General features: G+C 44.6%; 1 protein-coding gene across 1 annotated transcript in view; it reads left to right on the top strand.

The window, feature by feature from the left end:
- The first annotated feature begins 17,272 nt into the window (after positions 1-17,272).
- The window catches only part of LOC140365351 (sodium- and chloride-dependent taurine transporter-like), a 42,498-nt gene continuing 36,644 nt past the window's right edge, over positions 17,273-23,126 (top strand). Inside the window, exon 1 of the mRNA XM_072451735.1 lies at positions 17,273-17,369. The gene's annotated coding sequence lies outside the window, so the exon portion shown is untranslated. The remainder of the gene's footprint in view (positions 17,370-23,126) is intronic.

Here is a 23,126-nt window from a genome sequence, read left to right on the forward strand (position 1 = left end):
TTGCTGAGAGGGTGCAAAAGAGATAAACTCATTTCATTTTGCTTATTTTAGTTTTTTTTTTTTATTTCACTGTCACAGTGAAGATATTGTCACCAAATTGAAGATGGTATTTAAAGACAGCCTTACGTATGTAACCATCTCTGTCGCCCTCAGAGGCAACTGTTGTTGTGATTTTGGGTGTTACAAAAATGCATTTAATTGAATTGAAATTGAATTATAATTTTGACACACTCAGTGTCTAGTTACAGGCACATGTGAGTGCTAAATGTAAGGAATTGGGTTTGTGGAAAAATGTATGAATAAATACAAGGCAAGTTTATTTGTAGAGCACAGTTCATACACAAGGCAATTCACACACACAAAGTACTTCACACAACAGGAAAAATGCATTAAAATCACAAAGACATGACAGAAATCACAAAACAGTTTAAGACTTAAAGAGAAGAGTGCAAAGAAAATAATGTCATCATACAGAAGGAGTGTAGTGGTTTGGGGAGGTAAAAAGTATACTGTAGGAAGGGACTTCCTCTCATTTTTTTATTTTTTATCTTTTACACGATCAGGTTTGGGTTCAATGCATGAACCCTTTTGTTTTTCAATTTGTCTTTTCTTCTGTTTAAATTTTGTGTACCGGTAGTTCTTGTGTTTACGTGTTTTTTCGACCAGAGAGTTTTGTAGCATTATTAAATTAGTCAAATCAACACAACCAACCCAATGGCATCGGAAAAGTTACGAGTAGCATTCTTTAATGTAAACAGCACACTGAACCCACAAACGATCGAAAATATGAACAGAAATGAGAAAGGAAAAAATAGACATGAAACACGAAACACATTTAAGCGATAGAACAAAAACTGACCAACAATACTATACTGTTCATTATACAGAAGCAAAGACACAAGGAGAGTTGCAATATTGATCTCAAACCAAACAGCTTTTAAACACATTTTTGAATGTAAAGAGAAATATGGCCAGATATGCACTATAAATGGAAAGGTTTTTACTTTAATAAATGAATACGCTCCAACAGGGAGTAATATCAGTTTGTTCAGAATTATGTTATATTATTATTAGTTTAAATATGTTAAATATTTTCTAAATATCCGCGGTCGGTCCCCTTTCAAGCTCATGTCCTTAAACAGAGGCCTGGGAGCTTGAGGGTTCTGCACAGTATCTTTGCTGTTCCTGCACTGCACTTTTCTGGACCGAGATGTCCGATGTTTTTCCTGGGATCTGCTCAAGCCATTCCTCCAGCACCGATACCACAGGTGTCTTCTCCAGCTCCTCTCTGAGGCCTTGGTATTTCTCTAGTTTCATGGTACTGCAATGTCCACCACCACGACTTTCCTCTGACCCTTGTCGACCACCACTATGTCCGGTTGGTTCGCCATTACCATTTGGTCTGTCTGTATCTGGAAGTCCCAGAGGACCTTGGCTCTGTCGTTCTCCACCTCCTTTGGAGGTGTTTCCCACTTTGTCCTTGGGGTCTCCAGCCTGTACTCTGCACAGATCTTTCTGTTCACTATGCCAGCCACCGGGTTATGGCGCTCCATATATACATATATATATATGGAGCGCCATATATATATATATATAATCATGTCATGTCATAGTATTATCATTACCAAAAGTGGAAATAAAGTGTGTTTATTTAATTTGTTCAGTTATAAATGTCGTATTGTATGTAAAATATTCATTTTTGGACATTTAAATAAAACAAAAACACGGAATGTCAAATCCCCCCTATATTTTGCAACACCAGCCGCCACTGGGTAGCGATCAGAATCTTCGTGTTCAACCTACATTAGATCTATTCTCGAGGATAGATCGAGGATTATTTTCAATAGCTCCTGAATGAGCGAACCTAGATAGTAAACGCTAAGTGATTATAGTAGTTTGAGTCTCCAGGTATCACACACACCTTTTACTTTTTCAAATTAACCCTTTGTAGATTTTTAAGGAATATTTTTCGTCAAAAAACAAGGATTCTTTTCAATAGCTCCTAAGTTAGCAAACCTAGATAGTAAATGCTAAGTGATTATAGTAGTTGTGGTCTCCAGGTATCACGCACACCTTTTACTTTTTCAATTTAACCCTTTATAGATTTTTAAGGAATATTTTTCGTCAAAAATCAAGGATTATTTTCAATAGCTCCTAAGTCAGCTGACCTAGAAAGTCAAACCCAAGTGATTATAGTAGATTGAGTCTCCAGGTAACACGCACACCTTTTACTTTTTCAATTTAACCCTTTTTGAATTTTAAGGAATGTTTTCCGCCAAAAATCTAGGATTATTTTAGCAGTTAGCAAACACCGTAGAGTTGCTGAACTGACTGATAAACGGTCAAGGAAACGGCCTGTGCTACTGGACCCTGGACCACAGAATGTCATTAGAGCTTTGAGGCCTTAAAAGCCAAGCTTACCACGGCCCCGGTACTTTGCCTACGCTGACTTCACCCTCCCATTCATTCTGGAGGTTGGTGCAAGTCATGCTGGATTGGGGGCAGTGCTCTCCCAGGACCAGGAAGGGAAGGTGCGACCTCTTGCGTACGCCAGTCGAGGCCTGCGCCCGACTGAGCGCAACATGTCCAACTACAGTTCCATGAAGCTAGAGTTGTTGGCCCTTAAGTGGGCCCTGACTGAGAAATTCAGGGAGTAACTGCTAGGACACAAATGCGTGATCTATATGGACAACAATCCCCTGAGTCATCCCTCCTCAGACACACTGGGAGCTGTTGAGCAGCGCTGGGCCGCCCAGCTGGCCTCTTTTGATTTTGAATTAAAATATCGTTCAGGTAAGTGTAACCAAAATGCTGACACTGTCTCGCCAGCCTGGCACTTCCTTACAGGAAGTGGCACCGGGAACTTGGGGCACATGTCTGCCTGGGTAGTTAAAACCAGCCCTACAAGGAATGGTTACACAGGCAACACAGTCCCTTGTGACTTTTCTACCGCAAGTTGCCCCTGCTGACCTCTGCGAGCTTCAGCAGTCTGACCCCGCCATACAGGAGATCCTGACCTTTTGGCAACAAAATCGACAGCCCACTCGTGAAGAGCAACGAGCCCTCTCTTCGACTGCCCTCTTAGTGCTGGCCTAGTGGGACCGCCTGGTAGAGTTAGAGGGGCTGCTGTATCGGCAGGTGTTTCGTCCTGACGGTGGTGGGGCTGTGTATCAACTCCTTCTGCCTAAAGCCTTGGTCCAGAATGTCCTCACCCAGGTCCATCAGGAGCATGAACACCAAGGAATAGAGAGGACTCTGGCCTTGCTGTGTTCCCGGTGCTATTGGCCAGGTATGTCACGGGAGGTAGCCCAATGGTGCCAGGCTTGCGACAGATGTCAGCATGCAAAGGACAACCAATCGGTTCCTCACGCCTTTATGGGCCACTTACTGGCTTCACAGCCAAACGAGATCCTTGCTATCGACTTTACACTGTTAGAGCAGACCTCCACTGGTCTCGAAAACGTGCTGGTCATGACTGACGTTTTTAGCAAATACACACTTGTAGTTCCAACCCGCAACAAGCACGCTTCCACTGTGGCGCAAGTCCTGGTCACAGAGTGGTTTGAAATGTTTGGTGTGTCGGCACGCATACATTCGGACCAGGGACGAAACTTTGAGATCACTCTCATCCAGCAGTTGTGTAAGCTGTATGAGATTACAAAGTTTCGGATATTGAACTATTGGCTGTTGGCATGAGGCCATATTATCTGCCCCGGGAGTTCTTGCATGTGATTTTGATCGTAGTCTATGTGGCCCCGTCTGCCAATGCTGAATATGCTTGTGAAGCACTGCTCTCCTGCACTTGTAGGCTGCAAACACAGCATCCACAGGCTCTCTTCCTCATCTCTGGTGACTTTAACCACGCTTCTCCCTCTTCTGTTCTACCAACATACACCCAGTATGTCACCTGCCCCACCAGAAACAATAGAACATTGGACTTGTTTTTTGCCAACACCAAAGAGGCTTATTCTTCTTCCCCCCTCCCTCCCCTGGGCAGCTCAGACCACAACCTTGTACATCTGAGGCCTGTGTATGAACCCATCATGCGCAGGCAGCCTGTGGTGTCCCGTGTGGTGAGGATGTGGTCTGCTGAGAGCGAGGAGGCTCTGAGGGACTGCTTCAGCACCACTGTCTGGACTGAGCTTTATGGCCATGGGGAGGACATCAACACCATCAGAGAGTGCATCACGGACTACATCAACTTCTGTTTTGAGAACATTGTTCCCTCCCGGAAGGTGCGGTGTTTTCCAAACAACAAGCCAGTGATTACCCTTGAACTGAAGGCTCTGCTGAAGGAGAAGAAGAGAGCCTTCAGGTCAGGGAACAAGGAGGAGCTGAGGACTGTGCAGAAAAAGCTGAGGGGGAAAATCAGGCAGGCTGAAGCCGGCTACAAGAGGAGGATGGAGGAGCAGCTGCAGCAGAAGAACATTCAGGGAGTGTGGAGAAGCCTGAAAACCATCTCGGGCTTCAAAATCCCCCCTGCCCAGACAGAGGGGGATCTACAGTGGGTGAATGATTTAAATAGTCACTTCTTGAGATTTGATTGGTCACCCGCCCCTCCCCCTGCACAGCTGCATGCTCCCTCTTCCACAGCTGGACAATGCCCTGCATCCGTTCCTCTTCATTTCTCCGCCCCGGACCATCAGCTCCCCACTTCGCCTGGACTCACCCATCCCCCCAGCACACAGTCCCCCTGCCAACCACTGACTGTCACAGCAGCACAGGTGAGGAGTGAGCTGAAGAGGATTAAAGTGAGGAAGGCAGCAGGACCTGACGGCATCAGCCCCAGGCTCCTTAAGTCCTGCGCAGATGAACTGTGTGGAGTTATGGAGCATGTCTTCAACATGAGCCTGAAGCTGAGGGTGGTAACACAGGTCTGGAAGACCTCCTGTCTGGTACCTGTGCCCAAGACACCGCGCGCCAAAGACCTCAACAGCTTCAGGCCGGTGGCTCTCACGTCCCATCTGATGAAGACACTGGAGCGGCTGGTCCTGGACCACCTCCGCTCCACCGTGAGCGCAGTCATGGACCCGCTGCAGTTTGCATACCGGCCTGGCATTGGAGTGGAGGACGCCATCATCTCCCTGCTGCACCGCTCTCTCTCTCACCTGGAAAAGCCTGGCAGCTCTGTGAGGATTCTGTTCTTCGATCTTTCCAGCACCTTCAACACCATCCAGCCGCTGCTCCTGAGGGACAAGCTGGAGACGGCTGGTGTGGAGTATGACCTGGCAGAGTGGATCCTGGACTACCTCACAGACCGACCCCAGTTTGTGAGAGCCCGGAACTGTGTGTCTGACACTCGGACCTGCAGTGTGGGGGCGCCCCAGGGCACTGTCCTCGCGCCCTTTCTCTTCACCCTTTACACTGCAGACGTCAGACACGATACTGCAGAAGTTCTCTGATGACTCTGCCATCATCGGACTCATCACGGACGACGATGATGCAGAGTAAAGGGGACTGGCGCAGTACTTTGTGGACTGGTGTCAGTGGAACCACCTCCTCATCAAAGCGGGGAAGACCAAGGAGATGGTGGTGGATTTCCGCAGACGCCACCCCACTGCCCCCTCACCAGTGAACATCCAGGGACGGGACATTGAGAGAGTGGACTCATACAAGTACCTGGGTGTTCATCTGAACCACAAACTGGACTGGACTCATAACACGGACGCACTGTACAGGAAGAGCCAGAGTCGGCTCTACCTCCTGAGGAGACTCAGGTCTTTTGGAGTGACAGGGCCACTCCTGAAGACCTTCTATGACTCTGTGGTGGCATCAGCCCTCCTGTACGGTGTGGCCTGCTGGAGCAGCAGCATCGCAGAGAGGGAGAGGAGGAGGCTGGACAAAGTCATCAAGAAGTCTTTTTTCCGGTGGAGGACGTCATTTCCGGTGAGTGTGTCGCGTTTTCAGAGTTGTTCGTTCTTAGAGCCTTTTACCAATTAATCCACGAATTATACACACTATTTACGCATCATATACACAAAGGTGAGCGTTTGATTTCTCCGCAAACAATCCGGAGCCTCAAACCGCTCACTTTTCAGTATTTCGTGGATTAAAAGCCCTCCTCACTCTCTAGCTCCAGCCTGAACTAGCCTAGCGCAGCCTAGCCGCTAGCGTCATGGCTGGATCTACCTTTACCTGTTTGAGCTGTCATATGTCGAGTCAGAACCCTGGCTCCTTCTCTGATGATAGGTGCGTGAAGTGCAGTGTAGTGGTAGTTTTGGAGGCCAGGGTTACGGAGTTAGAAGCGCGGATCCGCTGTTTAGAGGAGCTAAAGTCCAGTTATAGTTCGGTTTTAGCGCGAGGGCTACCGGACCGCGCTCCAGGGCGTAGCATTAGCATTAGCAGTAGCAGTAAGGCCGAGCTCAGCCCCTCAGTGTCTCCCGTGCAGCCGGGACTAGACCAGGAACAGAATAGGGACCAATTTGTGACAGTTCGGAGGGGACAAGGCGCTAAAAGCCGAACCTTAGAGCACCGTGAGCTTCACGTCTATAATAGGTTTTCTCCCCTCAGCGATCACACGCCCGCTGAACACACTAGAGAAACTCTTTTAATCGGGAGTTCTATTGTTAGAGACGTGAAGCTGCCAGCTGCTAGCGTTAGGTGTTACCCGGGGGCCAGAATGGGTGACATCGAAGGAAACCTTAGGATCTTAAAGCAGAGTAGGACCCGTTTCCGGTGAGTCGTGATTCACGCAGGCCGTGACGACGCCCGGCGGAGACAATCAGAGGTGCTCAAAGTTCAAGTAGCCGCGGTGTGTGACCTAGCGAAGTCGATGTCAGACACTGTAATATTTTCTGGTCCCCTGCCCAATCGGATCAATGCTGAATTGTCCAGCCGTCTTTCAGCATTCAACAGCTGGTTATCTAGATGGTGCCCTCAAAACAACATAGTCTTTATTGATAACTGGAGTGCGTTTTGGGGAAAGCCCGGGCTCATACGCAGGGATGGCATCCATCCGACTTCGGAGGGTACATCCCTATTAGTTCGGAATTTGACCGATAGTCTTAGTCGTGTTAAGTGACCATCTAGGGATGAGCCCCAGGTGCAGAGCAGCAGTTCAAGACGCTCCTCTGTCGCTGAACTCTCGCCCGTTCTGTTACATGTGAAGTGTTCAGATTCAAGACAGATAGAGACTGTGTGTGTCCCTCGTGTCCCTCGTACAAATAATGCCAAAAAGTCACATCTCAGAAAAAATATTTCAGGCGTCAGACCAAATAACTTAAGGAAAATAACAATCACAAATGACACAAATATACAAATGAATAAACACGTAAAATGTGGACTGCTAAACATTAGAGCAATTTCCTCCAAATCGCTCTTAGTTAATGAATTAATTAGTGACTATAACATAGATCTTCTAGCTCTAACTGAAACGTGGCTTCAACAAGACGACTACGTCAGACTAAATGAGTCCACCCCACCCACCCATGTTAACTTTCAGACCGCCAGGAGCACAGGCCGAGGTGGTGGTGTGGCAGTGATCTCACACTCAAGCCTACTCATGAGCCCTAAAACTAACAATGCATTTCACTCATTTGAAAGCCTTATGCTGTCAATCACATGTCCAAATGTGAAAAACCAAAAAGGAGTTTTGTTCATAGTTATCTACCGACCTCCTGGTCCCTACTCAGAGTTTTTAACAGAGTTTTCTGACTTTATATCAAACTTAGTGTTAGCCTGGGATAAAATAGTTATAGCTGGAGACTTTAATATCCACGTGAACATGAGTGATGACGCTCTCAGTAATGCCTTCAGCGCCTTGTTAGACAGCATTGGTTTCACTCAGAATGTAAATAAACCGACTCACACTCACAAGAACACTCTGGATCTTGTCCTAACGTATGGAACAGAGATTCGTGACCTCATTGTCCTCCCTCAAAACCCTATATTGTCAGATCATTTCCTAATTACCTTTCAGTTTATTCTTAAAGATCATCCAGTCCCACAAAATAAAGTTATAATGAAAAGGACAATATCTGAAAAATCTATCTCAAAATTCAAAGAAATAATAGAGCCAATATTCAGTGACATGTCATGTGATCCTGCTGAGAATAGTTTTAGTCCCAGTATAAGTGATCAATTTGTCGACTTGACCATGAATTCTCTGAAGTCTGCTCTTGACGTTGTAGCGCCGTTAAAACATAAGGTCATTAGGCCAAAGCGCGCCTCCCCATGGTACAACCAAGAAATGCGTTCACATAAACAAAGAGTTAGAAAGTTAGAGGGATTATTTCGTCGCTCTCACACAGAAGAATCCCTAAAAGCATGGAAAAGTTGCCTGCTGTCTTATAAGCAGGCTCTGCGTAAGGCCCAAATCAGATATTATTCAAATCTAATAGAAGTCAACAAAAGTAACACTAAATTCCTTTTCAGCACTGTAGCTAGGCTAACAAACTGTCACAGTGCAGTAGAGCCCTCAATCCCAGCTACACTCAGCTCTGATGATTTCCTCCTATTTTTTAACAATTAAATAAAAAGAATCAGAGATAAATTAGATGAAATTACCCCCGCTATTAGCCCTGAACTAGCCCAAGCTGTAAATCTAACGTCCCATATAAATCCACCTGTAAACTTAGAAAGGTTCACAGCTGTTGATCAAGCAGAGATAACTTCAGCCATTATGTCCTCTAAAAGCTCAACTTGTGTCCTAGACCCCATTCCAAGCAGACTCCTCAAAGACATTCTTCCCCTAATTATAGACCCTATTCTTAATATAATAAATACTTCACTCGAAAGTGGCTATGTTCCACAGTCCTTCAAACATGCAGTCATTAAACCTCTTCTGAAAAAGCCTAATCTAGATCCCGACCTATTGGTAAACTACAGACCTATTTCAAATCTTCCCTTCGTCTCTAAAATCCTTGAAAAAGTTGTAGTAAAACAGCTTTGTCGCCACCTGCAGGACAATAACGTATTTGAAGTTTTCCAGTCAGGGTTCAGAGCCCACCACAGCACTGAAACTGCACTAGTTAAAGTCACAAATGATTTGTTATTAGCCGCTGACAATGGACTGGTCTCAATCCTGGTTCTGTTGGACCTCAGCGCAGCGTTTGACACCATTGACTACAACATTCTACAGCAGAGGTTAGAATGTGATGTAGGTGATGGAGGAACAGCCCTCAGCTGGTTTAAATCCTATTTATCTGATAGGTACCAATTTGTTAATGTAAACAAGAGCTCCTCACCATGCTCTAAAGTAATTTACGGTGTGCCACAGGGTTCGGTACTCGGTCCAACTCTGTTTACTCTTTATATGCTGCTATTAGGCAACACTATCAGAAAGCATGGCATTAACTTCCACTGCTATGCAGATGACACTCAGCTGTATTTATCAATGAAACCTGATCAGAGCGATCAAGTAGACAGACTTAGTGCTTGTGTGAAGGAGATAAAAACCTGGATGACACTTACCTGCTTCTTAACCCTGAAAAAACCGAGGTCATTGTGCTTGGCCCTAAGCATCTACGAGACGATCTATCTGAGCAGATAGCCACACTGGACAATGTTAGTGTAGCCTCTAGTTCTACTGTAAGAAATCTTGGAGTCCTATTTGACCGGGAGCTCTCATTTAAAGCTCATATAAATCAAGTCTGTAAAACAGCCTATTTCCATTTCCGCAACATAGCCAAAATCAGAAGAATCCTGCCTAAAAGCGATGCTGAAAAACTTATACATGCATTTGTAACGACTAGATTAGACTACTGTAACTCCCTGCTTGTAGCGTGTCCTAAAAGCTCCATAAAAAGCTTTCAACTAGTTCAAAATGCAGCAGCAAGATTACTATCAGGAACAAAAAGAAGAGGGCACATTGCGCCAGTGCTGAAGTCTCTTCACTGGCTCCCCGTCGAGTCTAGAATCAAATTCAAAATTCTACTCTTGACCTACAAAGCTATAAATGAAATGGCCCCATCCTACCTCAAAGATGCTATAGAACCATCCAAACAGAGCTCTTCGCTCTCAGAATGCCGGCCTTCTGGTGGTCCCAAGAGTCTCTAAAAGTACTGTAGGAGGTAGAGCGTTTAGCTACCAAGCTCCTGTGTTATGGAATCAGCTCCCGACCCATGTTAAATATGCTGACACAGTCTCTTCATTTAAGTCCAGGCTTAAAACGTTCCTCTTCGAAATCGCTTATGGTCAGACTAGTTAGGAACAGAAACAGAAACCCACAGCTTTAGCTACGCTGCCCTAGGAGTAACTATGCTGGGGGAAGTATGGCAGCTTGAGCACTATCCTCTTCTTCTGACTACTTATGCTATCAAACAATATTTATTTTTAATTCCACTTGCAAACTGTTCACCGCCTTCTTTTTCTTTCTCTCACTCCTGAGGACCTGTGGACCCAGATGTCCCTCTCCTGGTGAAGTGGTCCCTGCCCTGTGTGGACGGTCCCTCATCTGCCTGAGGAGTGGGTCCAGCTCGCCTCCGACGGTCCCTCATCTGCCTGAAGAGTGGGTCCAGCTCGACTCAGACGGTCCCTCATCTGCCTGAAGAGTGGGTCCAGCTCCAGTCTCCCTCGTGTCCATCTGTCCGTCTGTGAGAGTCGGATCTCTCCTTCACTGGAACTCCTCCAGGTTTCTACGCTTTTTTCCCAAAGAGGTTTTTTTTGTAGTTTTTCCTGGCCGAGAAGGAGAGTCTAAGGACAGAGGACCCTGGGACATCGTCCCTCGCCACCACAGACATTGTCTGACTCCATCGCCACCACAGACATTGTTGATTCATTTCTCCCTGTGGCCCTCAGAGGCAACTGTTGTTGTGATTTTGGGCCTTACAAAAATAAATTGATTTGATTTGATTTGATTTGAAGTCCAGCTCCGTCCTGGGCTGCGCTCTGGACTCGGTGCAGGAGGTGGGGGACAGAAGGGTCCTGGCTGGATTCACATCTATGCTTGACCATGAGTGCCACCCCCTGCAGTCCGCTCTGGAGAGCAGCTTCAGTGAGAGACTGATCCACCCTCGCTGTGTGAAGGAAAGGTTTCGCAGGTCTTTCCTTCCTGCTGCTATCAGACTTTATAACAAACACTGTTAGTCCTGAACACTCGCAATACTGACTTAACAATGTGCAATTCCGTCATATGTGCAATATGTGCCGTCGTGACACATATTCATGTGCAGTTACTGTTGTGATCACATGCAATGGTATTTATGTATTTATGTATTTATTTATTTATTTTTATCTTTATTATTTTTCCCCTCCATCCCTTGTTGGGTAATGGGAGTTTTTGTTTATAAGAGATCTTCTACTGAAAGTGTTTTTCAAACTTCCTATAAGTGATCTGTTCTGTTCTTCTGTATCTACCTCTATATCTACCTGCGTTGCATCAATGAAATTTCCCCATGTGGGACAATAAAGGAATATCTTATCTTGTCTTATCTTACTCCGTACCACCCAGCAGGAAATGGGCAGTGTGAGCGGTTCAATCGAACACTTCACAATAATGTTGCGTGCTCTTCCTGCATCCCGTAAGAGGGACTGGAGTGGTTGCTTACCCCAGGTGCTCTACGCATATAACACCACTCTCAACCAGTCCACTGGTGAGTCTCCATTCTTCCTGATGTTTGGGCAAGAACCACGTCTGCCTATTGATTTCTTGTTGGGTAGGGTGCAAGACCCCGTGGGGGGGGGAAGTGTGCATGAGTGGGTGTTACGACCACCTGGCTCAACAGCAGCCAAACAAAGAGGGGAGTCCACATGGCACTCACAATAATTAATAGTATATTTTTATTATAAATAATCAGGCCCTGACAAAAGAAATTAATGTATCTGTGTAGATGGCAACTAACTAAGTATAGTGTGATATGTATCGTTGCAATGAAAATGTGCAAAAATAAACAGAATTAAACTGTGCTGCCACACAGTCCAGCAACCAGTCTTGGGGCGTGGCGAGAGAGAGAGAGACTGCTCCCACCAGCCTCCCTTATATCCAGGCTGGCTCCACTCAAGCCAAACGATCCTAAGGTGTGTTAGGAGGGACCTGCAGTGGAGAGAATCACCTGGCAACCAGGAGAGGGTGCTGACTCCCACTGCCCAGGGAGCTGACACCCCTACAGAATCCCTAGGTTCGTAACAGTGGGTGAAAAGAGCACCAGATGCGTCTTCAGGTGGCTTTCAACGGGGCAAGAGAAAGATTGCGTCTGGCGGCCTCACGCAGAAAGGCAAATCATGACCAACGGGTCAGAGATGTGCCATTTAAGGAAGGCCAGCTGGTGCTACTTCGCGATTACAGTGCTAGGGGTTGTCGGAAGACCCAAGACCTGTGGGGTCCTCAACCTATGTTGTCCTGCAAGCCCCAAGGGAAGATGGTGTGGTGTACACGGTGGCTCCTGTGGATCAACAAACCAAGGTAAAAAGGGTCCACCGATCCCTGTTGAAGGCCCTGCTTTGCAGTGACTCCCCTGCCACTGTCCCTGGTGTGAATCCTCCGGATGCACCTGTAGCACCAATCGTAGAAGATGAACAGTCATTTGAGGATGATTTGTTTTTACAGCCGCCGGTGCGGCAGCCAACAGTTGTGCCCCAAAACTCCTCCCCATTACACGTGCCGAGTGCTCAAGAACCATTAGTTGCTCTCCCCACCGTGGTCACTGACCAGGCTCCGCCAGCAATTGACCCTGTGGCCAATCCTGGCTTCAGCGAGGCATCTGTACGCCGGTCCACTCGGACGACCGCTGGCCAATACCTAAATCCCCACCGTATTCCAAGGTCCCTAGTTGAACAACCATCCGGCCAAGGTGCTCCTGTGTCATCCTCCAGGCTGACACAAGCAGTTTTTAGGCCTTGGTGTTAAGTTGTGTTTCATCGTAGGGGCGACGATGCATTTCGGGGGGGGTGGAATGTGGCAATATGGGCTGTAGAGGCCTGTGCTGAGGGTACACTTACCTGCCGCTCCGTGGCGCTCAGCTGGCAGACAATTTAAGCGCGCCCTCCTCATCCGCCTCTCGTTTTGCCCACACGCTCTTCCGGGCCTTGGTTGTTGGCCACTCCGTCCTCAATTCCAGGTAATGACAATCCTGCGGCTTCGATTCATTCATTTCACAAATTCATGAGTTAAATTCTTCCGGTAGTGCCGCTGCAGTGCCACAGGCACCCATAATCCAGTCCGGGGCTCTGGCAAATCACCTAGCAGGTAATGAACTCCCAATTCTCCTCAGTCATTCAGTTTCAACGCTCTTAAATCCCGGTTTGCCCCAGATACAACGGTCAAGTACACCCGTTTGGCTTTTAACGCCTTGTCCATGACCACGCGCCGCAGATTGCGGCGAAGGCGCTGTTGTGCGGCAACAGCTGGCCAACGTTGCGTGCGCTGGTCCACTCAGTTTTGATGCAGCCTGTTGTGTGGAGCGATCCCATTGAGCAGCTAAGGAAGTATCGTGTGCTACTCCGTCAACCATGCCCGGTATGTGCCGAGAATTTATTTAGATCAGTTTCGATTGAATGTAGTAATTCCACTGGTAATATTGCAGGTCTCCTGTGGTGGTCCGCAGCGGCTTGGGCACGCCCCCCTCTGCTGTTTAGTTCCTTCTTGGCTTCTTTTTGTTTTGTTCCTGCTCTGTTCTGATCCTGTATTGTGCCTATTTTGCCGTCCCGTTTTGTTCCTGTTTTGTCCCTATTTTGTTCTTATTTCACCTACTATTATAATAACTTGGGTTTGACTTTCTAGGTCAGCTGATTTAGGAGCTATTTAAAAGAATCCTTGTTTTTTGACGAAAAATATTCCTTAAAAATCTACAAAGGGTTAATTTGAAAAAGTAAAAGGTGTGCGTGATACCTGGAAATTCAAACTACTATAATCACTTAGCATTTACTATCTAGGTTTGCTAACTTAGGAGCTATTGAAAAGAATCCTTGTTTTTTGACGAAAAATATTCCTTAAAAATCTACAAAGGGTTAATTTGAAAAAGTAAAAGGTGTGCGTGAAACCTGGAGACCACAACTACTATAATCACTTAGCTTTTACTATCTAGGTTTGCTAACTTAGGAGCTATTGCAAAGAATCCTTGTTTTTTGACGAAAAATATTCCTTAAAAATCTATAAAGGGTTAAATTGAAAAAGTAAAAGGTGTGCGTGATACCTGGAGACCACAACTACTATAATCACTTGGGTTTGACTTTCTATGTTTGCTAACTTAGGAGCTATTGAAAAGAATCCTTGTTTTTTGACGAAAAATATTCCTTACAAATCTACAAAGGGTTAAATTGAAAAAGTAAAAGGTGTGCGTGATACCTGGAGACCACAACTACTATAATCACTTGGGTTTGACTTTCTAGGTTTGCTGACTTAGGAGCTATTGAAAAGAATCCTAGTTTTTTGACGAAAAATATTCCTTAAAAATCAACAAAGGGGAAAATTGAAAAAGTAAAAGGTGTGCGTGATACCTGGAGACCACAACTACTATAATCACTTAGCGTTTACTATCTAGGTTTGCCAACTTAGGAGCTATTGAAAAGAATCCTTGTTTTTTGACGAAAAATATTCCTTAAAAATCAACAAAGGGTTAAATTGAAAAAGTAAAAGGTGTGCGTGATACCTGGAGACCACAACTACTATAATCACTTAGCGTTTACTATCTAGGCTTGCTGACTTAGGAGCTATTGATAAGAATCCTTGATTTTTGACGAAAAATATTCTTTAAAAATCTACAAAAGGTTAATTTTTCAGCCCAAAAGTTCTATTGCATCTAATATTAGCAACTTAGATTCGTGCTCAATATTGTTGTTTTTTTTTAAAATATAAATACGTTTGATATTTTTTAAGATAACACATTTTTAAACAAACGGTACTTTAGAGTCGGTCCCTAACTGGCGTACCAAGCGGCACTTCAGCGCGCAGCTCACCGCGTCGAGTTACTGCAGGCGGGGCACACTCAGAGGAAGCTCCCGCTCTAGTTGCGGAGGCGAATGTCCAACGTCCAACGTGAAACTAACTTCACCGCGGTTGGAAATTGACACATTTGACAGCCTTTGGACTAAATGGGACTTTTATTTCAGTCAAATGTGCCATGATTTTTCTTTCTTTTTTGTTGATGATTGACTGACGTCTACTTATGTTCATGCTATGAAAAACATGTGAAAAAAGAAAATATACATAAAAAAAATATATAAATAAATATTGATATATAATATTATATAGCAGGGGCAATAGTACACAATGAACAATAATAAGATAAGATATTCCTTTATTGTCCCACATGGGGAAATTTCATTGGTGCAACGCAGGTAGATACAGAGGTAGATACAGAAGAACAGATCACTTATAGGAAGTCTGAAAAACACTTTCAGTAGAAGATCTCCTATAAATAAATAAAAACTCCCATAGACAAATAAATAAATAAATACATAAATACCATTGCATGTGATCACGACAGTAATTGCACATGAATATGTGTCACGACAGCACATGAATTGCACATGAATTCCAACAGCAATTGCACATATGACAGAATTGCACATGGTTAGGTCAGTATTGCGAGTGTTCAGTCCTAACAGTGTTTGTTATAAAGTCTGACAGCAGCAGGAAGGAAAGACCTGTGAAACCTTTCCTTCACACAGCGAGGGTGGATCAGTCTCTCACTGAAGCTGCTCTCCAGAGCGGAGAGAGTGTCCTGCATGGGGTGACACTCATGGTCCAGCATAGATGTGGATTTAGCCAGGACCCTCCTGTCCCCCACCTCCTGCACCGAGTCCAGAGCACAGCCCAGGACGGAGCTGGACTTCTTGATGACTCTGTCCAGCCTCTCCCTCTCTGTGATGCTGCTGCTCCAGCAGGCCACACCGTACAGGAGGGCCGATGCCACCAGAGTCGTAGAAGGTCTTCAGGAGTGGCCCTGTCACTCCAAAAGACCTGAGTCTCCTCAGGAGGTAGAGCCGACTCTGGCTCTTCCTGTACAGTGCGTCTGTGTTGTGAGTCCAGTCCAGTTTGTGGTTCAGATGAACACCCAGGTATTTGTATGAGTCCACTCTCTCAATGTCCCGTCCCTGGATGTTCACTGGTGAGGGGGCAGTGGGGTGGCGTCTGCGGAAATCCACCACCATCTCCTTGGTCTTCCCCGCGTTGATGAGGAGGTGGTTCCGCTGACACCAGTCCACAAAGTCCTGCGCCAGTCCTCTGTACTCCGCGTCATCGTCGTCCGTGATGAGTCCGATGATGGCAGAGTCGTCAGAGAACTTCTGCAGGACACAGCTGTCCGTGTCATGTCTGAAGTCTGCAGTGTAAAGGGTGAAGAGAAAGGGCGCGAGGACAGTGCCCTGGGGCGCCCCCACACTGCAGGTCTGAGTGTCAGACACACAGTTCCGGGCTCTCACAAACTGGGGTCGGTCTGTGAGGTAGTGCAGGATCCACTCTGCCAGGTCATACTCCACACCAGCCGTCTCCAGCTTGTCCCTCAGGAGCAGCGGCTGGATGGTGTTGAAGGTGCTGGAGAGATCGAAGAACAGAATCCTCACAGAGCTGCCAGGCTTTTCCAGGTGAGAGAGAGAGCGGTGCTGCAGGGAGATGATCAGAAATACATTGGTCATAAAATAAAAGCAGAGGAGTCTACATCATTTGAGGATCTGTATCCAGTTGGTTCCCCTTCGACAATAACAAATAACACTTTTAAAACTGCATCCGTTGCGATGAAATTGTTTCTGCACTTCCGGTTAACTGCCGGGATGATCCATCCATCCATCTATTTTCTACCGCTTGTTCCCTTTCGGGGTCGCGGGTGACTGGAGCCTATCCCAGTGACTTCGGGCCTTAGGCAGCCGGGATGATCCATTCATTTAAAAAAATCATCACGACTTCCAGTAATGAATTTCAATTCAACCGTCCACTTTTTTCATCCACAAACTGCAACTTGACTGAATATAAAAAATAATAATAATACATAAAACAAATAAAACAACAATACACTCGAAACGACACACGCGGCTTTGCGTTTCCGTTTCCCCACCGCGCGTTTGTGTCCCTGAACGCGCCTCGCCTGTTGCTTTGAGGGAGGAGAAGAGAAGAGAAGAGAAGAGAGAGAGAGAGAGAGCAAGACGGAGGGGGCCGAGATAGAGAGAGAGAGAGAGCGAGATAGAGAGAGAAAGCGAGATAGAGAGAGAGTAGAGAAAGAGAGAGAGAGAGAGAAAGGGGGAGTGCGCGCGCGGCGAGGAGAGGAGAGGAGAGGCAGGCCGGTGATTTTCCACTGCCGCTGATGCCTCGCTACAAAGGTCAAAACGAGCGTATAATAGGCGAGCGACGCGTGCGGATCTCACAGTCTGTCGCGCGGAGACGGAACGGGACGGACGCGAACACGCCAGTTATCACACTCTTTGACAAATAAAACACAACACAAGGGACTCCACTATTTAAGGACGATAAAAGGACAATAGAAAGCGCATCCACTCAGGTAAGAAACACGTTTTTTTACGCTCGTTTATTTATTTTTTTCTCCTCCAAGGACTTCATCAGTAGTTTTCAGCGGTCATTCACAAAGCTATCCATTGCATTATTTTTTATATATATTCTAATGTTTGCATATGTCACTATTTATTTGTATTCGCGCGTCTTTATTGACAGCGGTTTGTCTGCGCGTCGTTCTTTTGTGCGCCAGTGAGTGACATCTCCTCCTGTCTCTTCCTCTTCCTCATTCGGTGCGCGTTGGAGCATCTCTACGTCACGATGGACACGAATATATCCGTTCTTTCCGACACGTTTTTCGGTGACAAGTTTTGGCCCCTGCCGTGTGCGTGCTCCTTCGATCCGTTGGGTTTTTTTGGGTTGTAACGGGGCAGTTCTGGCGCGGCTTTGTTGGGCGGTTGTGGCGATGCTGCGCGAGCCTCGGGGCGTCGCACGTTGTGTCCGCTCCACCTTGACGTTACAGCCAAAGAACGTTACATTTATTTATTTGTTTAGCAGTTTGGTGTCGGCTACGTTTTGAAATGTGTGGAGTTCTTTTGTTGCAGCTTGTTTTGAGGCCCAGGCAAAACGAGCCAAAAATGAATAAATAATTAAATAAATAAAAATCGTGTGTAAAAAAAAAATCTTAAAGGAGACATTATGCAAAATGTCTTATTGAGCTTTGAACCATGTTACATCGTTGTTTCCTCATTAGATTACTCAAAGTTGTGTTTTTGATTGATTGAACCGCAGGTTGGAGTTATTTCTGTATTGGAACTGAGGCCCGAGTGTTTTCACCTATCCCCACCCAAAAAAAAATTAAGATTCAGACTGGATACATAGGGGTAGGGGTCTAAAACGTCACGAAGCCTCTTTTCAAAAATGGAAACGGCTTGTTATGCGTGAAATGTCACTATGGATTTGTTTCTATTAATACGTCTTTTCCCATCTAGGTTGCAGTTTACAATGAACAGAATGTAAAAGGATGTTTGATACCAAGTACCTGACAAAAGCATAAAACGTCTCCTCCGAGACTCTTCCGCAAAACCAAACATAAAGAAAACCATATATATATATATATATATATATATATATATATATATATATATATAAATATTTTTAAAGGAATATAATCGTTGCTTGTGAGAACTCGTAGATTTGAAACACCTCAGCTTTGCTGTAAAGAAGTGCATTCAATCTTAAATGGTTTGGTTAATTTGCTGTTTTGGGTCTGGTTTATTTGCATTGAAATTAGGCATATTTGCACAAGTTGTCCTAAAATCAACTACTTGAATGTGTGTTGTAGTGAGGCACATATTTCTGATAGCATATTCATCATTGTGAACATCTTTAAAACATTTAAAAGACTGTATTTCAGTCTTTGAATCTATTACTGTGAAACAGAAGTGCCTCAAACGCAGTGACAAATGTAGATTCCTTTTTGTTGGCCAACCATTTGCCTTCAAAATACAGTCTAACAGTAGAAATAAGCCAACGTTATTTTGAAGATATAATACTATTTGTGTTTAAGGGTTGTAAATGCTCACGCTTGTTATTTTCGGGTTTTTGACTGAAAAGGGTTGAGAATCACTGCTCTGTTGACCATCGCCAAGTGTGTGGAAACAGTATTTTCCCATTTGGAGAGTGCTCATGTGTGCATCTGTGTGTGCGTCTGTGTGTGCGTCTTTGTGTGCGCGTAAAGGGCTGTTCATTAAAAAGTCAAATTTAAAAAAACCTTCCCAAAATTTAATTCCTCCGGCTTATGGCTGAAAAAAATGATATCCTGATTTGGGACATGCTAAAAAGTTCACAGCGCTTGAACTGTATTGTTGGTTTAAAGCATGTAAATAAGATAAGATAATCCTTTATTGTCCACACATGGGGAAATTTCATTGTTGCAACACATGTAGATACAGAGGAAAAGGACAGATACCTTATAGAAAGTTAAAAAAAAAACACTCTTAATAGAAGAACTCTTATAAACAAAACTCTTATAAACAAAAACTCCTATAGACAAAACCTCTCATTTCTTAATAAGGAATGGAGGGGAAAAATAAAGATAAAATAAAATAAAAACTAATAATATACTAATAATAATGGTGAAATAAACACTCTATTTTCATCAGTTATATGCACATGAATGTGACATTATTCCGTGTGAGTACGACAGTAACTGTAAATACTGCCCATGTAAGTAAATACAGCCCATGTAAATAGGCTGCATGGAAAACAAACAAAAAACAAATGCCTTCCTGTCCGTGCAAACAAAATGTATCAAGCAGAGGGCGCTAGGACTCTGGACTGCTGGTGTACTGGAGGTGGGGTCGCAGTGGCCTAGTGGTTCGCCCGCAAACCCAAAGGATCCTAGCTGCTGCTCTGACCATCTGGCAGAGCTGGTATGGCAAAAGTACTTGAAGTTCACTACTCAAGTAAAAGTACAATCACAAGACTGTTGAATATCTGTTGTAATATCCTACTGAAATTCCTTTATTTAATTTATGGACTGCAGGAGCCAATAGCATGTTCTAGTATTTGGTCTTTGCCTATGGACCAGGCACCTGTGATCTCACACATGTGGTCAGCAAGTCCACAATGTGGTATCGAAATCGGCATTGAGCCTTTCCTCTAGAGTCTGCAGTTCTGTGGGATCTTGTTATGGGGCCATTTAACTTTAATTCACTGTAATTATGTGGTTCATACAAAACAGGAGCAGTTTGCTGCGGTTATACGGGAAAAGCATGCAGGCTTTTGTGAATGAGACTTGTGGGAAGTATTATCTGAACTTTAATAGAAAGCATTCACACTGGCTGATGGTCCAAGAGTCCAGTGATGCAACCTGCGCCCCACTGTGGAGGGAAGATAGAGTTACATGGAAAGTTTGGAGCTAACGATAGTGTAACATTATGTATAACTATGGCTTAGCTTTTCAAGAATAAGAGATTGACATTAAAGTGCTGTTTGTTAATTATGACATCTCACTAGGAAATGTTTTTATAGAAACAAAACTTAAACCATACAGCTAATTGGCACATGGCCAATTTGCATATTGTGTTCAAGCTAGAAGAGAGGTCATACTAAAGGATAGAATTAATGGAATATTTGCTCTTTCTGTCTGGAAAAGTTGTGTTAAAATTTGCCTTGGTTGTATCTCAAGGTGCGTAATCTTTTTTCAGCGATCACAATGTGCAAAAGCAAGCGAAACGCAGCCAACCAAAAAGCAGCCAACCAAAAGCAGCGAAAAGCTCCTTCTCCTCACTGCTCCTCACACCTCCTGGAGTTTTTTCCCAAATTTGGATTGAGCCTGGGTCTGTCTTTCTACAGTGTAAACATAGATACTGATAAGCCTCAATAAAGCTGTAGATAGTAATGTAAACATCCATGTCCTAGCTTTCATAAAAAATCGACTTGTTAGTTGTGACGGAGCTGCCTAGTCAACCCCGAAACTGAGGGCATCGCACCGTGTGCTCCCGAAACTTTTTTGCGCGGAGCCCACGCACACCATGTGTTTTTCTTACCGCGTGAATGTTGAACCGGCCGGGAAATGTGCGTATACCACTAAACAGGCACATTTCACTTTCCCCATGTCATTCCGTACAGTTACAATTTGTTGGGACCAAGGGGTGCACACTTGGTCTTGCCGAGAGCCTAATCCTTGCTCGCCAGTAAAGCTTTCAACAACAGTAAAGCTGTAGATAACATCCATGACCTGGCTTCCAGAACTTTATTATTTTTCTTTACAGACTTGTGGTTGTAAAGGTTTCTCAGTCTCTCGCTGAAAGCTTTTGGCACATGCTCAAACTCGTGGGTTAATTTTTACAGTCTCTCAAATCACTGAAATACCTTTACAAATCACAAGTACATTTTTATTAGGTACCCAGCCTACAGAAGGGTGTGTGCAAGGTGCAGAACAACAGGTATAACAAGGCATTTGACATCACGTTCAACAATAAACACACAACTTTAAGCCACTTTATCCACCACCTTTGAAAACAATGGTTTCAGAGATTGGTCCTCCCTTTGTAGCAGGGAAATGTTCCCGGGCACTTCCCAACAGTCTTCTGTCCCGGATACCCTGGCTGGCATCTCACCCATCAGCTGCTTCCCAAAGCAGCGCTGTCACTGGGACTTGCTTGGGCCCTTTCAACCCCCTTCAAAAATACTGTCCTCAAATGTCCAAAAAATCACCCTGGCCCCTAACGTGGGACCGCATCATTACCGGGCAGGAAAGAATAACATTCCCCTTTTCCCCTGAGTCACTTTCCTCCTGTCCATGACAGCAAGTCCAAAGGTTTAGGCAAGCCCCAGCCAAGCAGGACAAGAACAGGCTGCTTCTTGACATCCCCATAGTTAACAAGTAGGTCTGCCCTTCAATGTCCACTGTCAAGTATGTAGTTGGATGAAGGTGCTTGTCACCATGGACACATACATTTCCAATTCCTGTCTTACTAGAGACATGACGCTTTCACTGTCCATCAAAGATGTCACTCCTCCCGTCCGTGCATTGATTGTACTGGAGGGCCAACTTAGCTGCTGCCAGCCCACCTGATGGCTCGTGCTCCTTCACCCAGGTTCTCACTTCTCCAGGAAGAACGTGAAGGAGTTGTTCCAGGATCAGTGTAAAAGTATATCAGTGATATTGATTCATGAACTCAATTCAGAGGTTACCTGCTTCTCCCATCAACCTGAAACATGCATAATAGTGGGGGTGAGAGATATGCAATACCTCAATTTCCTAGAGTCAAGATCTCAGTTAGAATTTTAGTACAAATCATGTTTGTGTGTTTATGCCAGAAGGTAAGGGCAGGGGCTCGCACTTCACTGTGATTGGTTAAATTAACCTGACAGACTAACCATTAGGAGTAGGTGCATTACAGACAAGCCCTGAATAACCAAAAAGCAAATTGACACAAGGATCATGATTCGATTGGCAAAATCCTCTATCAACAGTAGTCCTTATATTTACACTTTGTCTTATTTTTTTAATATTGACTGATGTTTTGTTCAAATAAGAAAAATTGGTACAGAAAATTCAAATTTAACAGACATGTTTACATTTTCATCAGAGGTAGTTAAGTGAACCAGAAAGCTGAAATTGAATAGAGAAGAAACATAGTTAGCAAATATGCTAGCAGATGGACGAATGAAAAACAATCTTAGGACATTTTCCGGTCCACCTCTTCTATGATCAGCTGTTGTCCACACATGTTTGGACATTTTAGGTCAAAGCATCTCCAGAACACCAGCACTAATGGCCTGAAGCGGTCAGTATCCATCCCAGGTTCTCCAGACTTGATTTAGTCCTGGGTTAGATCAGGTCTTGTGAGGTTGTCCCAGTCTAAAATAGTCGGTATCTAGGAAGAAATGGTGGCGAGAGAAATTCACACCAATAGTTGAAAGTTATTACATTGCATGCTGCTAATAAGTCGGGTAGCCATAAAGTAGCAAGCTATATTGCAATTAAATCAAAGTTGCAATGTGTACAGTCATAATTAGCAAAATGTAAAGAATCAAATCATTTCATGACATAATTTCCCGACCAAACCAACCGATCATACGTAAGCATAACGTGTGTTAAATTGGTTCCATATTCTTAATTTGATGCAAAATTGCAAAACAAAGTCAAAATTAAAGTAGTAGACAATGTTCAGAGAGAGCTTAGAAGGTAGAAGTAATCTCAACTAACTTCACCAGACTAATTGAAGATAAACACTGTAATGTGTTTCTATGGCAGATGACTTAGGCGCTTTGTGTTTTTTGGCAATAAAAA

Source organism: Eucyclogobius newberryi, unplaced genomic scaffold, assembly GCF_026437365.1.
Source record: "Eucyclogobius newberryi isolate DKJ021-1_F unplaced genomic scaffold, fEucNew1.0.hap1 SCAF_19, whole genome shotgun sequence".
NCBI classification, from domain to species: Eukaryota; Metazoa; Chordata; class Actinopteri; order Gobiiformes; family Gobiidae; genus Eucyclogobius; species Eucyclogobius newberryi.